Raw genomic sequence first — 23,951 nt, forward strand, 5'->3', positions numbered from 1 at the left:
AGTGCTGGATGATGGGTCAGAACGTACCATCCTTCTCTCCAGTGCTGCCCTGACCCTTGGCATTCAGGGTACTGATGAGAGCTTAGCCTTAAGAAGGATCCTCCAAGACGTTCAAACCATCAGTGGCTCCTCTGTATCCTTCCAGATATCTCCTGCAGCCCAGCCGCATACAATCTTCTAGATTACAGCAGCCTTTACAGCTAACGGTCTTGGGCTGACTGACCATTCCTACCCAGCCACTGTTTTAGCCAAGTATAAGCACCTCAAAGGTCTTCCCCTGCAGTCCTTTGAACGGGTCCGTCCTTTGTTGCTCATCGGGGCTGACCACACCCACCTCATAACTCCTTCTGCACCAGTTCGTCTCGGACCACCCGGAGGTCCAGCTGCCATTAAGACTCATCTAGGATGGGTGCTGCAGGGACCAACTCAGCTTGTGCAAAGACAGCTGTCGCCACAACAGTGCCTTTTCCTCTCCCTCAGCCCTGCAGAGCTAGACCTTAAGAAGAATATGGAAAGGTTGTGGCAGCTTGATGTCTTACCTTATTGTAGTGAGAAGCTGGCCACTAGATCCCGAGAGGATCAAGAAGCCCTCAGCCTCCTTGAGGCCAAGACGACCAGGATTGAGGTGAATGGGATCTTTAGCTATGCCACACCGTTACTGCGGAGGAAGGACTTTCCGTGCTTCCAGGCCCCTAAAGAAGCTGTGATGCCTGGCCTTAGGAGCATGGAAAGACACCTGGCCAAGGATCCTGACAAGGCAGGATTTCTATGTACAATGTAGAAATCAATAAGCTAGTGGTCGCTGGTGCTGTAACCAAGCTTCCCTCAGAAACCACATAGACTGGAGAAAGTTGGTATATTCCCCATCACATGGTCAACCATAATGGCAAAGACCATATACAGTATTTAACTGTATTTAACTGTTCCTTCCAGTATGGTGGGCTTAACCTTAATGAATGCTTACTACCTGGTCCAGCCTTGAGTCCCTCTCTCCTGGGTGTACTCCTTCAGTTTAGGGAGCACAACGTCTCCATCAGTGGGGACATACATGGTATGTTTCACCAGGTGCTACTCTTGCCAGAAGACAAGCCTCTTTTACAGTTCCTGTGGTGCCACGTGAAGAAAGAAGAACCTCCTGAGGTGTATGAGTGGCAGGTACTGCAGTTTGGGACTACATGCAGTCCTTGTTGCGCATCCTTTGCTCTCCAGAAGCATGTTTTGTCACACAGTTGACCTGAGGAGAATGTGAGATTCTCGGTGAAGAGGTGCATTTATGTGGACAACTGTCTTCAGAGCTTCCCTCAGCATCAGAAGCCCGTCATCTCCTTGATAAACTGAGAGCTCTTCTAGCATCTGGTGGGTTTGACATCAGGCAATGGGCCAGCAACCAACCTGAGGTCATTAGCTATCCTTCACCAGAGGCCAAGTCCCCTAAGCTGGAACTGTGGCTCTCCCACGACAAAACCGAGGCCACAGAATCCACCCTAGGTCTGAGTTGGTGTTGTGACACTAACAACCTAGGCTTCAAGTGATGAAGGGTGACTGCTCACCTTTGGTCTGTAAGCAGTGGCAAGATGGCGCCTTTGTTTGGCTTTGCCTCTTCCTCTCTACACATGTTTGTCTTTTTTGCATGTTTTATAAGTGTTATTGTTACCTCTCTGCGGACCTATGTTCGCCATTCGCTATTGGCGATCAAATTCGCCATGGACAGATTCCAGTTTTATCAAAATGGTCATGTTTTTCCACCACCATTTGAACGGGGCACTGATTCCAGGGCACCACCATTGTTGCCCGGTAGGAACCCGACCCTGTGTTCTAACTCAAGACAGAGGAAGCGTGGCAAGAGAGCTGGCTTTTTCGTGAAACTTCGTCGGATTCAGAAGGATCTGCGAGGTGTGGACTTACCAGAGCTTCATTCTTGGGCCGCGATCAGACAGTTTTATCGGACTCAGAGGGACTGGAGAAATGTGGATTTACCAGCATTATATTCTTGGAGTGCCGTCAGACAGCTTCGCCTGAGTTTTGCTGGAGAAGGACTGGTCTCCATGTTTCCCTCCGCTTCCCACTCAGGATTTTATTTGAGGATGTGGAAAGCCAAAGAACACCGCAGCAGAAACCTATCGTTGCTGCGCACTTTATCTCCATCGTTGGGAATGGCCCGACTTCCATCCATCGTTGAGAATGGCCTGACTTCCCCACCTATTCCTCTGGAATTTTCCACCAAAATGATGGTAATAAATGTTCGTTCAATTACCAACAAGTCATTCATTTTAAATGACTTATTTTGTAGAGAGATGCTGGATTTTATGTTTATTTCGGAGACATGGCAGCGTGAAAATGAAGTCTGTCATCTCTTAGAACTTTGTCCTACAGACTGTTCTTTTTTATGCTCCCCTCAGACTTCTGGCCGTGGAGGTGGGACTGCTGTTATTTTAAAAAAAAATTTTTTATGTCACCCAATTCCTGCATACTCCTATAGCTCTTTTGAGATGATCATGACTAAAACTGGTCAAATTTGATCATAGCTTCTCCTGATATTTACCCTAGTATCACCCAGGCGATTGCTTCCTCGTATTCACCTGCAAAGACTGCAGATCGGAATCTGGGAGTATTATTTGAGTCCTCCTTGGGATTTGACTAACATGTAAGATCTATTGCACACTCTTGTTTTTTTCATCTTCGTAATATTTCTAAACTGAGAACCATAGTTTCCCCTTCTGATCTGGAAAAGATTGTCCATGCATTTTTGTCATCACGCTTAGACTACTGTAATGCCCTCTTTACTAGCTTAAATAAATCATCTGTATCCAGGCTTCAAATGTTACAAAATGCAGTTGCTAGACTTCTAACTCGTTCTAGCAAACGAACACACATTACTCCTATTCTGTTCTCTTTACATTGGCTTCCAGTTAATTTTAGAATTCAATTTAAGATCCTTCTGCTGACATATAAAGCTTTAAATGGACAAGCCCCTGACTATTTATCCCAGTTACTGGTTAAATACATCCCTGCGCGGTGCCTTTGATCAGTAGATCAAAACCTCTTAATTCCCCCACGTACAAGATTAAGGACTAGAGGCGACAGATCTTTTCAAGCTATAGCTCCCTAGCTCTGGAACAACTTGCCCCTCGAACTTCACCTAGCTGACTCCATCATTTCTTTTAAAAAACAGTTGAAAACTTTTTTATTCAACCAAGCTTTTCATCAATTACTCTCATTGTAATTTTTTAATCTGTTGTTTTACTGCTCTTTCTCTTTTAATGCAAAGGTGTAATTCATTTTTTATATTGACTGTTTGTTCAGTGCTTTGTGACTTTTCTTGTCTGTGAAAGGTGCTCTATAAATAAACTTTACCTTACCTTACCTTTACTTATGGTGTTCCTACAATGAGGAATATCTACAAGGTTTTGGCCACACAATATGACCCCCTAGGTGTCATCCTTCCTTTCACCACCAGGGTAAAGGTGATTGTCCAGCAGCTGTGGGACAAACAGAGGGAGTGGGATGACCCTGCACTCCCTGATGACCTTCTTCAAGCATGGAAGGTTTGGGAAGCTGAACTCCAATACTTGCCACAGATAACATTACCAAGATGTTACACCCCAAGTACCTGGAGGTGATCCACGAGATTCATGTCTTCTCGGGTGCCTCGGAGAAGGCTTAAGGTTCCGTAGCATACCTGCGTTCAGTGGATCTCAATGGCCAGGTACACCTGTCTTTCATTCTGGCCAGATCCCATGTACAGTGTATCACAAAAGTGAGTACACTCCTCACATGTCTGCATATATTTAAGTATATCTTTTCATGGGACAACACTGACAAAATGACACTTTGACACAATGAAAAGTAGTCTGTGTGCAGCTTATATAACAGTCTTCATGTAGAGCAACAATTCGTCTTTTAAGATCCTCAGAGAATTTTTTGCCATGAGGTGCCATGTTGGAACTTTCAGTGACCAGTATGAGAGAGTGTGAGAGCTGTACTACAAAACTGAACACACCTGCTCCCTATGCACACCTAAGACCTAGTAACACTAACGAGTCACATGACATTTTGGAGGAGAAATGACAAGCAGTGCTCAATTTGGACATTCACGGGTGTAGTCTCTTAGGGGTGTACTCACTTTTGTTGCCACTGGTTTAGACATTAATGTCTGTATATTGAGTTATTTTGAAGGAAGAATAAATTAACACTGTTATATAAGCTGCACACAGACTACTTTTCATTGTGTCAAAGTGTCATTTTGTCAGTGTTGTCCCATGAAAAGATATACTTAAATATCTGCAGAAATGTGAGGGGTGTACTCACTTTTGTGATACACTGTAGCCCCACGGGAGCAGCACTCTGTGCCCCGTCTTGAACTCTGTGCAGCTTTAACTGGAGCTCAGCTGGCTAAAGTGCTCACCAAGGAACTCACCATATCGATTCAGGAGGTCACTTACTGGACAGATTCCACCACAGTCCTCCACTGGTTGAATTCAGAATCCTGACACTTCAAAGTATTTGTGGGCACCAGAGTGGCAGAGATTCAGGAACTGACCAACTTGAAGGCATGGCGGTATGTGGACTCCGCCAGAAACCCTTCTGATGACCTCACAAAAGGAAAGAGCCTGAGAGATTTACTCGGAGCCAGCCGCTGGATGCAGGGCCCACAGTTTCTCCTGCAGCCTCCCAGTGAATGGCCATCGAGCCCCTCTGAACCAGCCTGCAGCTATGAGGCTGAGCAACAGAAACCCGCTTTCTATGGAGTGATAACCTCACCACCTCCTGGGACTGATGGAGGCAAGTATAGAAGTTGGCAGGAGTTAGTAAAGGCAATAGCTGAGGAGCTCCATGGGGCTGCAGGGCTGATGGGACAGCCTCTGGCTAGTGCATACCAGGGTTATTATAGTTAACGAAAACGAACGAAATAACGAAAACTGAAATTGAAAAAACATTGTTGTTAACTGAAATAAATAAAAACTATAATTAAAAGGAAAAAACGATAACTAACTAAAACTGAATTGTGAGTTTACAAAACTAACTAAAACTAACTGAAATTATCGATAAACTGACTTTCATTTACTTGTTTTTTTTTTTTTTTTTTTTTTTTTAAGCCTTGTGGATTTATATGAAATCATTTTTTCCGCTCTCCGAGTTTAAGCTGGGAGCGCCACAGGACAACTGTGTGAGTGTGTGCGCATGTGCGTGCGCTCATCGCGCTGGTCCGCAAAGTAATGGCTACGGTCTGCCGAGAAAGCGGCAGAGTCCCGTATGGAGGTTCTTTGAGTACAAGAGCACAGATAGTCGGTGCCTGCTCCCAGACCACCAAAAACCAAAGCTAAAATCAGCAAAAAGCTATTTAAGCATAAAAATTCAAAAACAATTAAAACCGCAAGCGGTGATATCGGGCCCTCGCACTCCGCGCGCGTCGACCTGTGGCGCTCGTTGACCCGTGCCGCACTCGGAGGTCTTGTGATCGTGATGGGTCTCTAGAAAGTTGAATTCTTTTATAGGAAAAGGTATCTTTTGCTCTCGGCATAGACGCAATGGAATATTTGGGGGTGTGGTCACGGCTCCAGCATGCAAAATAGGGCATGGGTCTGATTGACTTTTTTGATGGGCTGTTTGTCTAGATGATGTGGAGCCAATTTGGTCTCACTGGGTGAAATGCCCTAGGAGGAGTTCATTCAAATAGCAGGCCTGAAAATGGCAAAAATTGACACTTTCAATTGAAGATGCTGGACTTCCTGTAGGGTTTGGAGTATGGCTCCAAGAGACTTTTTTGTATGTCTTAGGATGTTACATGAGTGTGCAAAATTTCAGAGCTGTAGATAAAATGTAACTCAGGGGCTAGCTAAAAAACATGGTATATTATGATATTTAAAGCTGCCAGTAGGGGGCGCTCTAACGTTTATGGACTTTATGCATATCAATGTGTTCAGGGCAGGAGGCTTATCAAATAGATGAGGATTTTGTAAGGAATGGTGAAAGATATTTCATGTATTTCAGAGCAAAACTAATTCTGTGGACGGTCATACAAATTTTCATTTGCTTCTGTAGGGGGCGCTATTGCGCCTACAGTCTTGAATCTGTAGTTATGGATTCAGCCTGGGTGTGTACATGAGTGATTAAATTTTCAGCCTGATCAGACAAAGCATGTGCGAACAAGTGCACAAACAATTTTGGTGGTGAGGGAGAAAAACGAAGGCCAACTTCAATGGCCTGGTGTGATAAGGCCATTTAATATTTTGTAAAGATTTCCACAATATTTGATGGGCTCCTTGTCTAGATGATGTGGAGCAAATTTGGTGTCACTGGGTCAAATGCCCTAGGACAAGTTCGTTCAAATAGCAGGCGTGGAAATGGCAAAAATTGACACCTTCAATTGAAGATGGCCGACTTCCTGTAGGGTTTGGGGTATGGGTCCAAGAGACTTTTTTGTACGTCTTAGTATGCTACATGAGCCTGTACATTTTCATACATGTAGAGAAAACGTAGCTCCGGGGCTACTCAAAAAACATGCTATTTTAAGATATTCCGAGCTGCCACTAGGCGGCGCTCTAACATTTATGGACTTTATGCATATGAGTGTGTTCAGGGCAGCATGCTTATCACACCACTGAAGGTTGAGCCAGATTGGGCAAGTTGGCTTGGAGTTACAGCCATTTTTGTGTTCATGGCGAATCATCGAACTTTGCCGTCCCATAAGGGTCACGCCCTTTTGTCAAAAACTCACAGTTTTGAAAACACAGTAAGTCCAACTTCTTAAGGCTTTCCAGGTGAAATTTGAGATGGTTCTGCTAAACCACCTTGGAGCTGGACCTCCAAGTGTAAAATATGACATTTCCTGTTCCCACTAGGTGGCGCTGCGACTGATATTAAATATTGTCATATGTATGTGTTCAGGGGGGCACCCTCATCCTACTGGAGAAGTTTGATGCACATTGGATCATGTAGGTATGAATGAGAGGCAATCAAAATTTCATGGCGAATGATCAAAGTTCAAAGGGGCATAAGGACCCCTCCCCCTTGGCAAAAACTCACCATTTTCGAGATTTTGATTCCCCTGGGGGTGTAGGTTAGACAAACCAAATATGAAGATGATAACGTCTAAAACCTCTGAGTTATTAGAGAAAGTGTGAGGGCTGCAAATCGCCAAATTTGCATAATTAATTCAAAATAGCGGACTTCCTGTTGGGTTTAGGGCATGGCTCCAAGAGGATTTTTTGTGCGCCTGGACATGATATACATGTGTATGAAGTTGCATTCATGTACGTGAAACACAGCGGTGGGGCTCCAGTTTAGGGGGCGCTAGCGAGCCATTTGGGCGCGCCCTTGCCCGAGCCCATTAAAATACTTAAATTTTCACCAGGTGTGACGCATGTGCAAAGTTTCATGAGTTTTGAATATGATAAAGCCCCCAAAAAGCCAATTCATTTGCCTGAATAATAATAATAATAATAATAAAAAAAAAAAAAAAAAAATAATAATAAACGAAGCAATTACAATAGGGCCTTCGCACAGTTCGTGCTCGGGCCCTAATAAATAATACAGCTTCATCAACTGCACCAAGAATAAAACAATTAAATGTGGATTGTTAAACATTAGGTCTCTCTCTTCCAAGTCCCTATTAGTAAATGATTTAATAATTGATCAACGTATTGATTTATTCTGCCTTACAGAAACCTGGTTACAGCAGGATGAATATGTTAGTTTAAATTAATCAACACCCCCGAGTCACAGTAACTGTCAGAATGCTCGAAGCACAGGTCGAGGAGGAGGATTAGCTGCAATCTTCAATTCCAGCTTATTAATTAATCAGAGACCCAGACAAAGTTTTCATTCTTTTGAAAGCCTGACTCTTAGTCTTGTCCATCCTAATTGGGAAAATCAAAAACCTGTTTTATTTGTTATTATCTATCGTCCACCTGGTCCTTACTCAGAGTTTCTGTCTGATTTCTCAGACTTTTTATCTGATTTAGTGCTCAGTTCAGATAAAATAATTATAGTGGGTGATTTCAACATCCATGTAGATGCTGAGAATGACAGCCTCAACACTGCATTTAATCTATTGTTAGATTCAATTGGCTTCTCTCAAAATGTAAAGGAGCCCACCCACCACTTTAATCATACTCTGGATCTTGTCCTAACATATGGCATAGAAACTGAAGACCTAACAGTATTCCCTGAAAGCCCCCTCTTGTCTGATCATTTCTTAGTAACATTTACATTTACTTTAATGGATTACACAGCAGTGGGGAATAAGTTTAATTACAGTAGAAGTCTTTCTGAAAGTGCTGTAACTAAGTTTAAGGATCTAATTCCTTCATTGTTATGCTCTTCAGTGCCATGTGCCAACACAGTGCAGAGCAGCTACCTAAACTCTGCTCCCAGTGAGGTTGATTATCTCGTCAATAGTTTTACATCCTCACTGTGTATAACTTTGGATACTGTGGCTCCTCTGAAAAGGAAAGCTTCAAATCAGAAGTGCCTGACTCCGTGGTATAATTCACAAACGCACAGCTTAAAGCAGATAACCCGAAAGCTGGAGAGGGAATGGCGTCTCACTAAATTAGAAGATGCTCATTTAGCCTGGAAAAAGAGTTTGTTGCTCTATAAAAAAGCCCTCCGTAAAGCTAAGACATCTTACTATTCATCATTAATTGAAGAAAATAAGAACAACCCCAGGTTTGTTTTCAGCACTGTAGCCAGGCTGACAAAGAGTCAGAGCTCTGTAGAGCCGAGTATTCCTTTCACGTTAACTAGTAGTGACTTCATGGATTTCTTTACAAATAAAATTTTAGACATTCGAGAAAAAATTATTCATAACCATCTCAAAGATTATTCTTCATGTTCGGCTGCTTTCAGCACTGCTGGTATTTGTTTAGACTCTTTTGCTCCAGTTGATCTTTCAGAGTTAACTTCAATAGTTACTTCCTCCAAACCAGCAACATGTTTATTAGATCCCATTCCTACTAGACTGTTCAAAGAAGTCTTTCCAATTATTGATGCTTCAATCTTAAAAATGATCAATCAGTCTTTATTAGTTGGCTATGTACCACAGACCTTCAAGGTGGCTGTAATTAAACCTCTGCTTAAAAAGCCATCACTTGACCCAGCTGTCTTAGCTAATTATAGGCCAATCTCCAACCTTCCTTTTCTCTCAAAGATTCTTGAAAGAGTAGTTGTAAAACAGCTAACTGATCATCTGCAGAGGAACGGTTTATTTGAAGAGTTTCAGTCAGGTTTCAGAATTCATCACAGTACAGAAACAGCATTAGTGAAGGTTACAAATGATCTTCTTACAGCCTCTGACAGTGGACTCATCTCTGTTCTTGTCCTGTTGGACCTCAGTGCAGCTTTTGATACTGTTGACCATAACATTTTATTACAGAGATTAGAGCTTGCTATAGGTATTAAAGGTACTGCACTGCAGTGGTTTGAATCATATTTATCTCATAGACTCCAATTTGTTCATGTAAATGGGGAGTCTTCTTCAGACAGTAAGGTTAATTATGGAGTTCCACAGGGTTCTGTGCTAGGACCAATTTTATTTACATTATACATGCTTCCCTTAGGCAGTATTATTAGAAAGCACTGCATCAATTTTCATTGTTATGCAGATGATACTCAGCTTTACCTATCAATGAAGCCAGATGACACACATCAATTAGTTAAACTGCAGGAATGTCTTAAAGATATTAAGGCCTGGATGACCTCTAATTTCCTGCTTCTAAATTCAGATAAAACTGAAATTCTTGTTCTCGGCCCCACAAATCTTAGAAACATGGTGTCTAACCAGATACTTACTCTGGATGGCATTACTTTGGCCTCCAGTAACACTGTGAGAAATCTTGGAGTCATTTTTGACCAGGATATGTCCTTCAATGCACATATTAAACAAATATGTAGGACCGCTTTTTTGCATTTGCGCAATATTTCTAAAATTAGAAACATCCTTTCTCAGAGTGATGCTGAAAAGCTAATTCATGCATTTATTACTTCTAGGCTGGATTATTGTAATTCATTATTATCAGGCTGTCCTAAAAGCTTTCTGAAAAGCCTTCAGCTGATCCAAAATGCTGCAGCTAGAGTACTGACAGGGACTAGAAAGAGAGAGCATATTTCTCCCATATTGGCTTCTCTTCATTGGCTCCCTGTTAAATCTAGAATAGAATTTAAAATTCTTCTCCTCACATACAAGGTCTTGAATAATCAGGCACCATCTTATCTCAAAGACCTCATAGTACCATATCACCCCTATAGAGCACTTCGCTCTCAGACTGCTGGCTTACTTGTGGTTCCTAGGATACTTAAGAGTAGAATGGGAGGCAGAGCCTTCAGCTTTCAGGCGCCTCTTCTGTGGAACCAGCTTCCAGCTTGGATTCGGGAGACAGACACCCTCTCTATTTTTAAGATTAGGCTTTCCTTTATGATAAAGCTTATAGTTAGGGCTGGATCAGGTGACCCTGAACCATCCCTTAGTTATGCTGCTATAGGCCTAGTCTGCTGGGGGGTTCACATAATGCACTGTTTCTCATTCACCTTATTTACTTTGTTTATACTCCACTCTGCATTTAATCATTAATTGATATTAATCTCTGGCTCTCTTCCACAGCATGTCTTTCTCTCCCCTCAGCCCAACCGGTCGCGGCAGATGACTGCCCCTCCCTGAGCCTGGTTCTGCTGGAGGTTTCTTCCTGTTAAAAGGGAGTTTTTCCTTTCCACTGTCGCCAAGTGCTTGCTCATAGGGGGTCGTTTTGACTGTTGGGTTTTCTCTGTATTATTGTAGGGTCTTTACCCACAATACAAAGCGCCTTGAGGCGACAGTTTGTTGTGATTTGGCGCTATATAAATAAAATTGAATTGAATTGAATAGATAGAATCGAAAGTCTTGTTGTGGATGATGAAAAATGTGCGGAACATTTCTCAGTCAGGAAAAACCAGCAACATCAAAGTCCACCTGAGAAGCGCACAGCGGCTACAGAAACTGCTCTGATCCTACCAGGTAACCTGGCCTGCGCCTGAGAAACGGGACTACTTGTCGGGTCCACGCAGCCCAGAAAGTTGTGACTAAACTGTTTAGTCCTTGTGCGTTTCCGGCTACTTTATCAGTGAGAGAATAACAATCAGGAATAATAATTAAAGCATCAATATAAGGACTCACAACTGTCAGCAAATTCCTGGTAGGAGTCTGCTGAAACTATCAGGATGGACGTGAAGGAATGAAGAAAGTGAAAAAAAACAGGGACAAATATGTTTGCAGCCAAAAAACTCAGCACAAAGAGCGAGGACCAAAAAAGAAGTCCCAGCCTGCGCTGCATATAAAACACCTGCACACGACCACAAGGTAATAACACACACAATCCAGCTACACAAGCATAAATGTGGACATAAGGTCGGCAACTTCCGTAGGCTATGTACAGAGGCCGCAAAGACCCTGCAAGTTTAATTAGCGAGCATCTAACCAAGCTAGCTCCAAAACAGAAGCAGCTTCAGGTGGTGAGAACATCAGGATGCAGCTGGATTTGAGCTTTGACTCCTTCAAAGAGTTTGTTTTTGTCAAACACCACATGTAGGTGGTGTTAATCTACTGCACTGATGCTGAACTTTATTGTGGAGTTTATTGTAGAATTTATTGAGTTTGGGAATTCATGTTTTTCTTTGTTTCTCCCTGTTGATGCTCATGTGTGTCCTTAATATTACACACATTAAGCATGTCTTGTGAACAGCTGGTTGTTGAATATATTTCTTTAAACGGTATCTTTTGTCAAGTTTTCATTACACAATAGTCACTTTTGCGCCTTGAATCTTGCACCTGATTAGGTATGAAAATACTAAAACTAATACTGAAACTAACTGAAACTAAACTAAAACTAAGCATGAAACAGAAATAAAAACTAATAAAAACGAGAAAAACCACTCTGAAAACTAATTAAAATTAAAACCGCAAGCGGTGATATCGGGCCCTCGCACTCCGCGCGCGTCGACCTGTGGCGCTCGTCGACCCGTGCCGCACTCGGAGGTTTTGTGATCGTGATGGGTCTCTAGAAAGTTGAATTCTTTTATAGGAAAAGGTATCTTTTGCTCTCGGCATAGACGCAATGGAATATTTGGGGGTGTGGTCACGGCTCCAGCATGCAAAATAGGGCATGGGTCTGATTGACTTTTTTGATGGGCTGTTTGTCTAGATGATGTGGAGCCAATTTGGTCTCACTGGGTGAAATGCCCTAGGAGGAGTTCATTCAAATAGCAGGCCTGAAAATGGCAAAAATTGACACATTCAATTGAAGATGCTGGACTTCCTGTAGGGTTTGGAGTATGGCTCCAAGAGACTTTTTTGTATGTCTTAGGATGTTACATGAGTGTGCAAAATTTCAGAGCTGTAGATAAAATGTAACTCAGGGGCTAGCTAAAAAACATGGTATATTATGATATTTAAAGCTGCCAGTAGGGGGCGCTCTAACGTTTATGGACTTTATGCATATCAATGTGTTCAGGGCAGGAGGCTTATCAAATAGATGAGGATTTTGTAAGGAATGGTGAAAGATATTTCATGTATTTCAGAGCAAAACTAATTCTGTGGACGGTCATACAAATTTTCATTTGCTTCTGTAGGGGGCGCTATTGCGCCTACAGTCTTGAATCTGTAGTTATGGATTCAGCCTGGGTGTGTACATGAGTGATTAAATTTTCAGCCTGATCAGACAAAGCATGTGCGAACAAGTGCACAAACAATTTTGGTGGTGAGGGAGAAAAACAAAGGCCAAATTTAATGGCCTGGTGTGACAAGGCCGTTTAATATTTTGTAAAGATTTCCACAATATTTGATGGGCTACTTGTGTAGATGATCTGGAGCCAATTTGGTGTCAGTGGGTGAAATGCCCTAGGACGAGTTCGTTCAAATAGCAGGCGTGGAAATGGCAAAAATTGACACCTTCAATTGAAGATGGGCGACTTCCTGTAGGGTTTGGGGTATGGGTCCAAGAGACTTTTTTGTACGTCTTAGTATGTTACATGAGCCTGTACATTTTCATACATGTAGATAAAACGTAGCTCCGGGGCTACTCAAAAAACATGCTATTTTAAGATATTCCGAGCTGCCACTAGGCGGCGCTCTAACGTTTATGGACTTTATGCATATGAATGTGTTCAGGGCAGCATGCTTATCACACCACTGAAGTTTGAGCCAGATTGGGCAAGTTGGCTTTGAGTTACAGCCATTTTTGTGTTCATGGCGAATCATCGAACTTTGCCGTCCCATAAGGGTCACGCCCTTTTGTCAAAAAGTCACAGTTTTGAAAACACAGTAAGTCCAACTTCTTAAGGCTTTCCAGGTGAAATTTGAGATGGTGCTGCTAAACCACCTTGGAGCTGGACCTCCAAGTGTAAAATATGACATTTCCTGTTCCCACTAGGTGGCGCTGCGACTGATATTAAATATTGTCATATGTATGTGTTCAGGGGGGCACCCTCATCCTACTGGAGAAGTTTGATGCACATTGGATCATGTAGGTATGAATGAGAGGCAATCAAATTTTCATGGCGAATTATCAAAGTTCAAAGGGGCATAAGGACCCCTCCCCCTTGGCAAAAACTCACCATTTTCGAGATTTAGATTCCCCTGGGGGTGTAGGTTAGACAAACCAAATATGAAGATGATAACGTCTAAAACCTCTGAGTTATTAGAAAAAGTGTGAGGGCTGCAAATCGCCAAATTTGCATAATTACTTCAAAATGGCGGACTTCCTGTTGGGTTTAGGGCATGGCTCCCAGAGGATTTTTTGTGCGCCTGGACATGATATACATGTGTATGAAGTTTCATTCATGTACGTGAAACACAGCGGTGGGGCTCCAGTTTAGGGGGCGCTAGCGAGCCATTTGGGCGCGCCCTTGCCCGAGCCCATTAAAATACTTAAATTTTCACCAGGTGTGACGCATGTGCAAAGTTTCATGAGTTTTTGAATATGATAAAGCCCCCAAAAAGCCAATTCATTTGCCTGAATAATAATAATAATAAAAAAAAAAAAAAAAAAAAAAAAAAAAAAAAAAATAATAATAAACGAAGCAATTACAATAGGGCCTTCGCACAGTTCGTGCTCGGGCCCTAACTAACTGAATTAGAGAAAAAAAGTAAAAACTAACTAAAACTAAACTATAATGTAAAATCCAAAACTATTATAACCCTGGTGCATACAAAGAAGCTGAGTTCCTGGCTATGAGGCGAGTCCAGATTGATAGTTTCCCAGAGGATTATCAGCTCCTACACATACCAGCTGATTATTGTGCCTCTCTCCTCAGTTTGACAACTCCAGCCTGCTTATCCGTGTTGGAGGCCAGTTGAGACAGAGTGAAGACCTTGATCTGGATACTATACACCCCATTGTCTTGGACTCCAACCACCAGAACACTAGACTCCTCATAAAGGACTATGACTCCTGGCTTGGTCATCCTGGACCTGAGAGAGTATTTGCAGAGCTCCGCCAAAAGGTATGGATCCTTAGAGGCAGGGAGGCGGTACGCAGACACCAAAGAACATGCCTGGAATCTTGCAAATGTAGGTCCAGACCAGAAAATGGTAGATCTTCCACCCCCACGCCTCAGGCTGTTCAAACCTGCATTCTACTCTACTGGCATGGATTGCTTTGGTCCTTTCCTTGTCAAAGTAGGACACTGTAATGAGAAGGGATGGGGCCTCTTGTTCAAATGCTTGACCACTAGGGCCGTGCATCTGGAGGTACTAGCGGCAATGGTCAGTGATGCCTTCCTAATGGCCCTTCGCCGGTTCATTGCCCGCCGTGGTACACCTGCGGAACTCTGACCAAGGCACTCTGACCAAGGCACCAACTTCCGTGGTGGAGACGCTGAACTCAGAGAGGCTTTCAATCAGCTCAGTCTGGGCCTACAACAGCGCCTGGCCAAACAGCAGATAAGCTTTCATTACAACCCTCCTGCCACACCACATTTTGGTGGGGTATGGGAGCGGGAGATCCATTCAGCTAAGAAGGCGTTTTATACCACCCTTGGTTCAGAGGCGGTTACTGAAGAAGTCCTAAGGACAGTCCTCATCGAAATTGAGGCCATCCTCAATTCTAAACCCCTCGGATATGTTTCAGCAGACATAGCAGACCTTGATCCTGTGACCCCCAACTGCTTATTAATGGGGCGGCCTGATGGCTCACTTCCCCAGGTTGTGTATCCCAAGTCTGAGCTCCTGGGTAAGAGACACTGGAAACACTCACAAGTGCTGGCAGACAGGTTCTGGGCAGCCTTTGTAAGAACTAGGGATGCGCCGATCCAATATTCAATATCGGTATAGGTCCGATACTGGCCTAAATTACCGGATTGGATATCGGAAAGAAATAAAAAATGTAATCCGATACATTAAATAACGTTTCGGTCACATTAGCTGCATTACAGAGCTCCGTCGTCTTCTTCTTATTGTGGGTTTGCGGTTGACCAAACCAGCTTAGAGCTGCATTACCATCACCTACTGGAATGGAGTGGGCATCAGGAGTTAGAAAAAAACCCTCCTAAGATTCTATAAAGTTCTCCGTCGCTGTGACGGATTCCCTTTGACACTGATCGATCATCGCTGACATGTTTTTCCACGCCTCCACCGCTCTCTGCCTTGTTTGTGTGTTGTGCTCACTGTGCCGAGAATCAGCTGTTATTTTTTTTTCTCTACTTCCACTCCTGGACATACTGCTAGCGAGCGCAGCTATTAGCACTGGTGACTGTCCGGTACCGGAAGGACCCCTTCCCCGTCAAAATATTTTTGATACTTTAATCCCTGATTTGTGACTAAATATAGACCTGCAGCAGAAACGTATTTAGGAGAATGCTTGTGAATATAAAGCATTACAGGATTGCGCTCACGCAGCCCCAAGTTTTTCAACATAAACACTGATGACGCAAGAGCAGCAGTCAGCTGTTTTACGTGCAGTCTGTCTGCACAAGTGCAAAGAGGTGGAGCCGGCGAGCTCAGATGGAGCAGAAGGAAATGTTTTCCTAGTGTCCAAAAAAAGCCTTTTCGTCCCTGTAACCTCCATTAAACCTTTACTGGGAAACAGCTGGAGGTCCTTCATCAACCACCTGATCAGTAAGTGAAGAAAAGAGAACTTTGTAGCTGCTCCATCCACCCTATTTGTTTCACACAGGGAAAAACTGCAGTACGGAAGTTAAAATATGCAGATGAACTGTTAATATGAAAAAAAGTATTTCTTATCCAGTTACTTGGGTAATCAATGTAAATAGAATATGCAATTGCTAAAATAATCAATAGTTGCAGCCCTAATGAAATTTGCAACATGCCATAAGCCAATGCATCACCTTCTCACACAGAAGCAGCAGGATTCAGGTGATAGTTATTGTTGTAAGTAAAGTTTATTTATATAGCATTTTTCACAGACAGAAAGATGCTGTACAATAATTAAAACACAATAGCACCACCCCCAAGAAAACACTATCTTAAAAACATAATAACATTACCATATTAAAAGAAAAAGAATGAAAATAAAGTCAGAAACCAGAAAGCCTGGTTAATCAGAAAAGTTTTCAACTATTTTTTAAATGACGCCACAGAGTCAGCTAAATGGAGCTGGAGTGGTAAACAGTTCCAGAGCTTTGGTGCCACTGCCTAAAAGCTCTGTCCACCCTGGTCCTTAGTCTTGTATGTGGGACAACTGAAAGACTTTGATTTTGTTGTGTGAGAGACTGTTGACTTTTTTTTTTTTTTAATGTTTTTAAATGCCTGGATCAATTTTAAATATCGGATTTATATCGGTATTGGCTGATATCCAAATGTAAAATATCGGTATCAGTATTGGACATAAAAAAGTGGTATCGTGCCATTCCTAGTAAGAACCTACTTGCTTGGACTGCAAAGCAGAGGGAAGTGGCAAAGTCCCATGCTGAACATCAGAGTAGGAATGGTTGTGATGCTGGTTGACCCCCAGTTACCTCGGTCATTATGGCAGATTGGGGGAGTGGTCAATGTATTTCCAGGACCAGATGGGCGAGTGAGAACTGAGGTGCAGACCAAGAACCGCATGTACACTAGACCTATCACTCGCTTAATAGTGCTCCCAGAGATAACAGATCAAGAGGACAACAACAAGCAAGATGGACAGTAAGTCGGCCCTTCCAGGTAGCAAATTTGCACTCAAATTTGGGGGCAGCAATGTTGGAAAGACCAACCTACTAAGCATGCGCCAAGTAGCAACACAGCAGCAATGTAGCAGTAAGATCGGCTGCTGATGGCAAGTGCCAGAGTGGACTCTGAGATGGACTATGGGAGAAAACTGGGGGCTGGCAGTGGCGCAGTGGGCAGGTGCTCACCTTGCAACCGGATGGCTGTTCAAGTCCCCCTCACAATGCATGCTGTCATTGTGTCCCTGGGCAAGACACTTAACCTACATTGCCCAAGTGTGAATGTGGTTGTGTGTTTGGTGGTGGTCGGAGTGGCCGTAGGTCCAAATTGGCAGCCCCACCTCTGTCAGACGGCCCCAGGGCAGCTGTGGCTACATTTGTAGCTTACCACCACCAAGTATGATTGAGGTGTGAATGAATAGTGCATGAAATTGTAAAGTGTCTTTGGGTGTCTAGAAAAGCGCTATATAAGACTAATGCATTATTATTATTATTAAAACTTTAATGTGTGTAGTGTGCGTCATTGCTGAAGATGTGAGTGATCATTTAACTGCCTTTCTCTTTATTGTGTGCCTTTCTTATGAGTATTCTGAGTTGTAAGTGGCGTAGTGTGATAAACTTACAGTTAAGTCTGATACGTGATGAGTAATAACCGTGTTTCCCTGTGTATTCTGATACGGATTTCTCCTAGTGCAGACTGTGCGCAGACTTTACCCTTTAGCTCATATACATACAAAAAAATCATTAATAAATGAATAAATATTAAATAAAACTAAAACATTTTCAAAAACACAAAATGAGAAATCCCAGCGTAGATACACATTCACACGCTGGCTACAAATTATTGTGTACCGGGCCTTTAAAGATCCATAAATACAAATCATCACAGACACACTGTTGGTCTCCAGCTACAGGAGAGTGGATGCCACCTCGTGCCGTTTACGGCAGATAAATGAAGGACAGGAAGTGACAGGAGATTTTGAGGATGAAGTTCAACTGCTGGTCAAACACGCTGCTGCCGCTGGCACCATTGTGCATATGTTTCTGTATACTTAATTATATATTTGTGAGTGTACTCCAGTCTTGAGTGTGTGTGTCTTCAATAACAGACTTAACAAACTGTCACTCAGAGTTATGAAGCTATCAGTCATTACAGTGTAGCTGGATTACAGCAGGAGGAGAGAGAGGGGGGGTGAGGGAGATTAAATGATAGAAACAGAGCTGATGGCACTAAAGGTGATGTATTACATCCATCACATGAAAAGCATCCTTAATCTGATATATTAGCTACTTTTTTACAGCTCACAAGGACCTTGAGGGGCCAATTCACTTAATGTCTTAATCTTCCTGTTAGCAGGTTAGCATGCAGGATGAGCTGCAGTTACAAGTTAATTACTATCAGATTAATTAACTTGTCTAGTTGGCACAGAGTTCTTAATATATGCAATACAGTGTGGCATGAGTGTGTAGAGGGAAGTTGAATTTTCTCTGTTTTATGTTGTTAGTAGGGCTATATGGTAACATGCCACACTATTTAACACCCAACCCTGTTCAGTGAATAGAATAGAATAGAATGCCTTTATTGTCATTATACAGGATGTACAATGAGATTGGAGGGCCACTCCTGTTCAGTGCCATGTAACAGAAAATCAAACTCTCTAAAATGAAAATAAAAATATTATAAAAATATTATAATCTAGTATAATCAATATGATCAAGAGATATACAGAAAATAAACAATGTGTAAAATATACAAAAAATAGAATGTATAAAAATATATACATACATACATACATTGGTGCATCTGTAATTGTAAGAAAGTAAATGTGTGTATACATATAATAATGAAGATGATGAATATTGCACTTGGTGAATGAATATTGCACTAGTGAATGAATACTGGATATTACACAATATAGGAATGTTAGATATTGTTCAGTATGAATAATATAATATTGCACAGAGATGTGGGTGTTGCACAGTTACGGTGGGTGAGTGTATGAGTTCAGGGTGGTGATTGTTCTAGCGAAGAAACTGTTCCTGAGTCTGTTTGTTCTGGCTTTGATGCACCTGTAGCGCCTGCCAGAGGACAGCAGGTCAAACAGGTCAAAGCCAGGGTGAGAGCTGTCCTTGATGATGTTCCTGGCTCTGCTGATGCAGCGGGAGGTGTAGATGTCCATCAGGGAGGGGAGAGGGCAGCCAATGATTCTTTGTGCTGTCTTGACTACCCTCTGAAGCCTGACCCTGTCTGCCTCAGTGCAGCTGTCGTACCATACTGTGATACAGTAGGTCAGCAGGCTCTCAATGGATGAGCGGTAGAAGGTCAGCAGCAGGTTTGAGTCCAAGTTGTTCTTCCTGAGGACCCTCAGGAAGTGAAGTCGCTGATGAGCCTTCTTGATAACAGCTGTGATGTTATCTGACCAAGAGAGATCAGCAGTGATGAGGACACTGCTGTACAGTGCTGCTCGAGCTGACCTGAAAAGAGGAATTAAAAAAGCCAAAACGGAAGGTGTGGACCCTCTCCACACGCTCGCCGTTGATGTAGAGGGGAGCTGGGTCAGTCCTGTGCTTCCTGAAGTCGATGATGATCTCTTTGGTTTTCATGGTGTTCAGTACCAGGTTGTTCTCTGAACACCAGGCTGTCAACTTCAGGACCTCCTCTCTGTAAGCTGCCTCATCTCCCTTTGAGATGAGTCTTTGATGTGCTGGAGAACCAGGCTCTCAAAGCACTTCATGATTACCGGTGTGAGGGCCACAGGGCGGTAATCATTTAGGCTGGTGACAGATGACCTTTTGGGGACGGGGATGATTGTGGCTGTTTTTAGGCAGGGGGGGATGACTGCTTGGGCCAGGGAGAGGTTGAAAATCCTGAAGAGAATCAGGGTGAGCTGGTGGGCACACGCTCTGATCACCTTGCCAGGTACTCCGTCTGGTCCGGCAGCCTTCCTGGGGTTCACTGCCAGGAGCACGCGCCGTACCTCATGCTCCTGGACAGTGAGTGGGGTGCAGCCTGGTGGGGGGGGGGCAGGACTGGAGCAGATGGGTGGTCCTGAGGCATCTCTAAGCGAGCAAAGAAACAGTTAAGTTCCTCTGCTAGTGACACACTCAGGTCTCCTGCAGTCACATCACAGCCTCTGAAGTTTGTGATGTTCTGAATGCCCTGCCACACCTCCCGTGTGTTATTGCTGGACAGATGGGACTCTATTTTTCACCTGTAGTCCGTTTTGGCTTTTTTAATTCCTCTTTTCAGGTCAGCTCGAGCAGCACTGTACAGAGCTCTGTCGCCTGACCTGAAGGCAGCATCACGGGTTTTGAGGAGTGAACGGACCTGGCTGTTCATCCAGGGTTTCTGGTTAGGGAAAACCCGGATGTTTTTGCTAACAGTCACATTTCCGATACAGAACTTAATGTAGTCCAGTACCATCCCTGTGAATGTTTCTAGGTCCTCGTGTTCAAATAAGTCCCAGTCTGTGTATGCAAAGCAGTCCTGTAGGTCGGAGAGTGCGTTTTTAGGCCAGGTTGTAATGGTTTTTACAGTAGGCCTGGCTCTCCGTCTGAGGGGGGTGTATGCTGGGGTGAGCAGCAGGGAAAGATGGTCGGACTGGCCGAGGTGGGGGAGGGGTTTGGCTCTGTAAGCGTGCTTAATGTTGGAGTAAACGTGGTCAAGAGTGTTCTCCCCTCTTGTAGAACATTTGACATGTTGGTGGAATTTCGGGAGTACAGTCTTTAAGTTGGCCTTGTTAAAGTCTCCCGCGATAATAAGAACACCGTCGGGGTGGACCCGCTGCTGTTCGTTAATGGCGTTCAGCAGGAGAGAGCTCCATGCTAACGTTAGCATTGGGAGCTATATACACAGCTGTGATGATCACTACTGTTAGCTCTCTGGGTAGAAAAAAGGGCCGACATCTTACAGACATGTACTCGAGGTCTGGGGAACAATGTTTGTCTATGATTGTTCCGTTGTTACACCAGTCCTCATGCACTTAAGTACAGAGACCCCCCTCCCCTGCTCTTACCGGAGTCCTTGGTCCGATCTCCGCGTAGCAGAGTGCGGCCTGCTAGCTGCACGCTAGCATCGGGAATGTGGGGGTTTAGCCAGGTCTCGGTGATGATCATTACACAGCAGTCACGAACATAGCGATTTACAGCCAGCTCTAACTCTAGGTTGTCCGTTTTATTTACGATGGACCTGGCGTTGGAGAGATACAGGCTCGGCAGAGGAGGCCTGTGTGGTTGGCATTTCAGCTTCAGCATAAAGCCGGACCTGCAGCCCCGCTTCTGCTTCCTCTCCCTCCGCCGTCGGCGGCGCCTTCCAGACCCGATAACAATCCACGGAGCACCCGGCGGTCTCGCTATGTCGTCTGGGATGTTATGAGTGTAGTGAAAATCACTCGATACTGATATCTTGTGCCGGTAGCCAATGTCCACAAGATCCTGGCGTGTGTAGCAGTTGTTTGCAGAGACAAATGCACCAAAACTAACAAATATAAAAAACAAAAAGTACAAAAAAGAGCACCGAAAGGAAGAGCCGTGAGCCGCTGCGTCTGTGCGCGCCGCCATCTTGGAAAGATCCAGGGGTTATGGTCCACCTAAATAAAAACTGACTCTTTGTGGTTGTTTCCCCTTTGGAAATAAAGTTTGTGTGGGAGGCAGGTTTGTACCAAAGGCAGGATGTGGCGACAGGACTTGAGCTTAATACACCTTTAATGCTGAAGTATCTTCCAGAACAACAAAATACAAACAGGGCAGGGCCAGGAGACACACAGCTATGAGGGAACGACTCAACAAATGTCAAAGGGAAACACAGACAGAATATACACACACAACAGGAAATTAGGGAGATGGAAAACACCAAGGAACACACCTGCAACTAGGGCTGCAACTAATGACTATTTTGATAGTCGATTAGTCATCGACTATTGAAACGATTAGTCGACTAATCGGATTATGAATCACATAATTATGAAATGGCACTTATTTAGCTATCAGCTTTTACATTTAGCAGAAGGTTTTTTTAAAATGTATACCTGTCAAGTCTCCCGTTTTGGCTGGGAAACTCCCGTATTTTACCCCTCTGTCCCGCCGTCTTCCTGTATTATTATTTTCCCATAAATTTCCCGTATTTTAATATAATAATTTTCAAAAAGTATTCCTGCCGCTCCAAACTGAATTCTGTCACTAGCCTCGCGAGAACTGCCACCTACAGTAGCCTGGGTGGCAGTTCTCGCGAGGCTAGTGTAGACAGCGGAAACAAACCCTGAAAAACAACTGGACCTTGGTTGGGCTCAGTGTTGCCAACTTAGCGGATTTTCAAACCCCCGTAGTGACCTTTTTTGTTTTTCCAAAAAGCGACTAGGGACAGCAAAATCCTCCGCTGTCACCATGTTCTGTGTACATAAAGACTTCTTACTGCGTCCCTTCGTACACTTTGACGTTGCCCGGACCTCGCTTCGACTCCAGCCTCCAATCCCTGAACCTCACTGCCTACCTGCTCCCTCCACTCCCATCCCCGGTCCTCGCTTCGGCCTTTGTCAACCTTTGAGACAGCCAACAGCGAGTTTTCTTACACAAGTTGGCAACAGTGGCCCAGATAAAGGAGGAGGGTTGAACTTAGCTAGCAGTCTCACCCCACACAAGTGTTTTCGTTAAATTTTATATTCTAACCAGGGGCAGTTCTAGGGGCGGGGCCACAGGGGTATTGGCCCCATCTGAAATCTGATTGACCCCCTGAAGTGCCCCTGTCCTGTCACTCATCTGTCCTTTGTCTGAGAGCAAGGATCAAATTATAGGTGGATGCAATTCCATGCCGAAACACCAGTAGTGCTAATGAGCCAAATAGGAATGCTCAGCGTGAATAAAGATTACAGAAGAAAAAGAAGATTTGAACGCTCTCGGAGAAAGTTTTTTTAACTGACAACCGATGCCAGTCTACATTTTGAGGAGTTTGTTGATAATGATAAGTCATAAATCCCTTTTTACTCTCAGCTGTCACATAGCGTAAGTCTGACAAACATTAAATTAAGAAGCAAAGTTTGTTAAGAGTAATGTTAACTAAGGCCCTACTTGTGTTTGGACATGAATGTTGGCATTTCACTAATTCATGTACTTCTTTGTAATTTGCATTTGTGTGCTAACATTAACTATAATGTTTGGCAGTGATAGAGAAGAACATGAAAAAAAAGGGTCAGTCTCAGGCAGGAATTCAGCAGTTTTTGAGCAAAAGAGTGAGTCTGCCAGCTGAAAATGAGCAGGGTGAGAGGAGGGAGAGAGCAGTAGAACACAGTAGACCAGAGGCTGGTCAAGAGCAGGGCACCTCCAGTCCCTCTTCATCAGGTCAGAAATCATTTAGGGAGAGCAACAACAGTTAATGCTGTAATGTATGAAATGTCTGATATTGTTATTTAGTGAAATGGCACATAAGTTTGCTGAATTCTTACACCTCATGGTGATAAGATTTACCATAACTTTAATGTAATGGCTTTAAATTTTATTGGTCCATATATCGCCACATCTACCACAAATACTTGGCCCCTTTATGAATACTGTAACCCCTTGATGGCCCGTTATGCAGAAAAATCCTAGATCTGCCACTGATTCTAACATTAAACAATACGGGACAAAAATGATCTATGTAATGTGGGTCTAGGCAAAGCATTAAAGTTATTAAGTTATTTCATAAAGTTTACTTGTAGTTTTAAACATATTTATGGTGTTTTTTCTACACTATTTGTCTCTCCAAAGATGCTTTTCCTCTCTCCTACAGCCTCGATTGGAACTACATGCAAATGACCAATTATCCAAATTAGGCGATGACATCA

At 43.4% G+C, this 23,951-nt stretch overlaps 1 protein-coding gene across 1 annotated transcript in view; it reads left to right on the plus strand.

Moving 5' to 3' along the window:
* LOC115788690 (gamma-enolase) overlaps positions 1–23,951 on the plus strand; it is an 86,664-nt gene that overhangs the window by 56,069 nt on the left and 6,644 nt on the right. The window lies entirely within an intron of this gene.

The sequence above is a fragment of the Archocentrus centrarchus genome, chromosome 11 (assembly GCF_007364275.1).
Source record: "Archocentrus centrarchus isolate MPI-CPG fArcCen1 chromosome 11, fArcCen1, whole genome shotgun sequence".
NCBI lineage: Eukaryota > Metazoa > Chordata > Actinopteri > Cichliformes > Cichlidae > Archocentrus > Archocentrus centrarchus.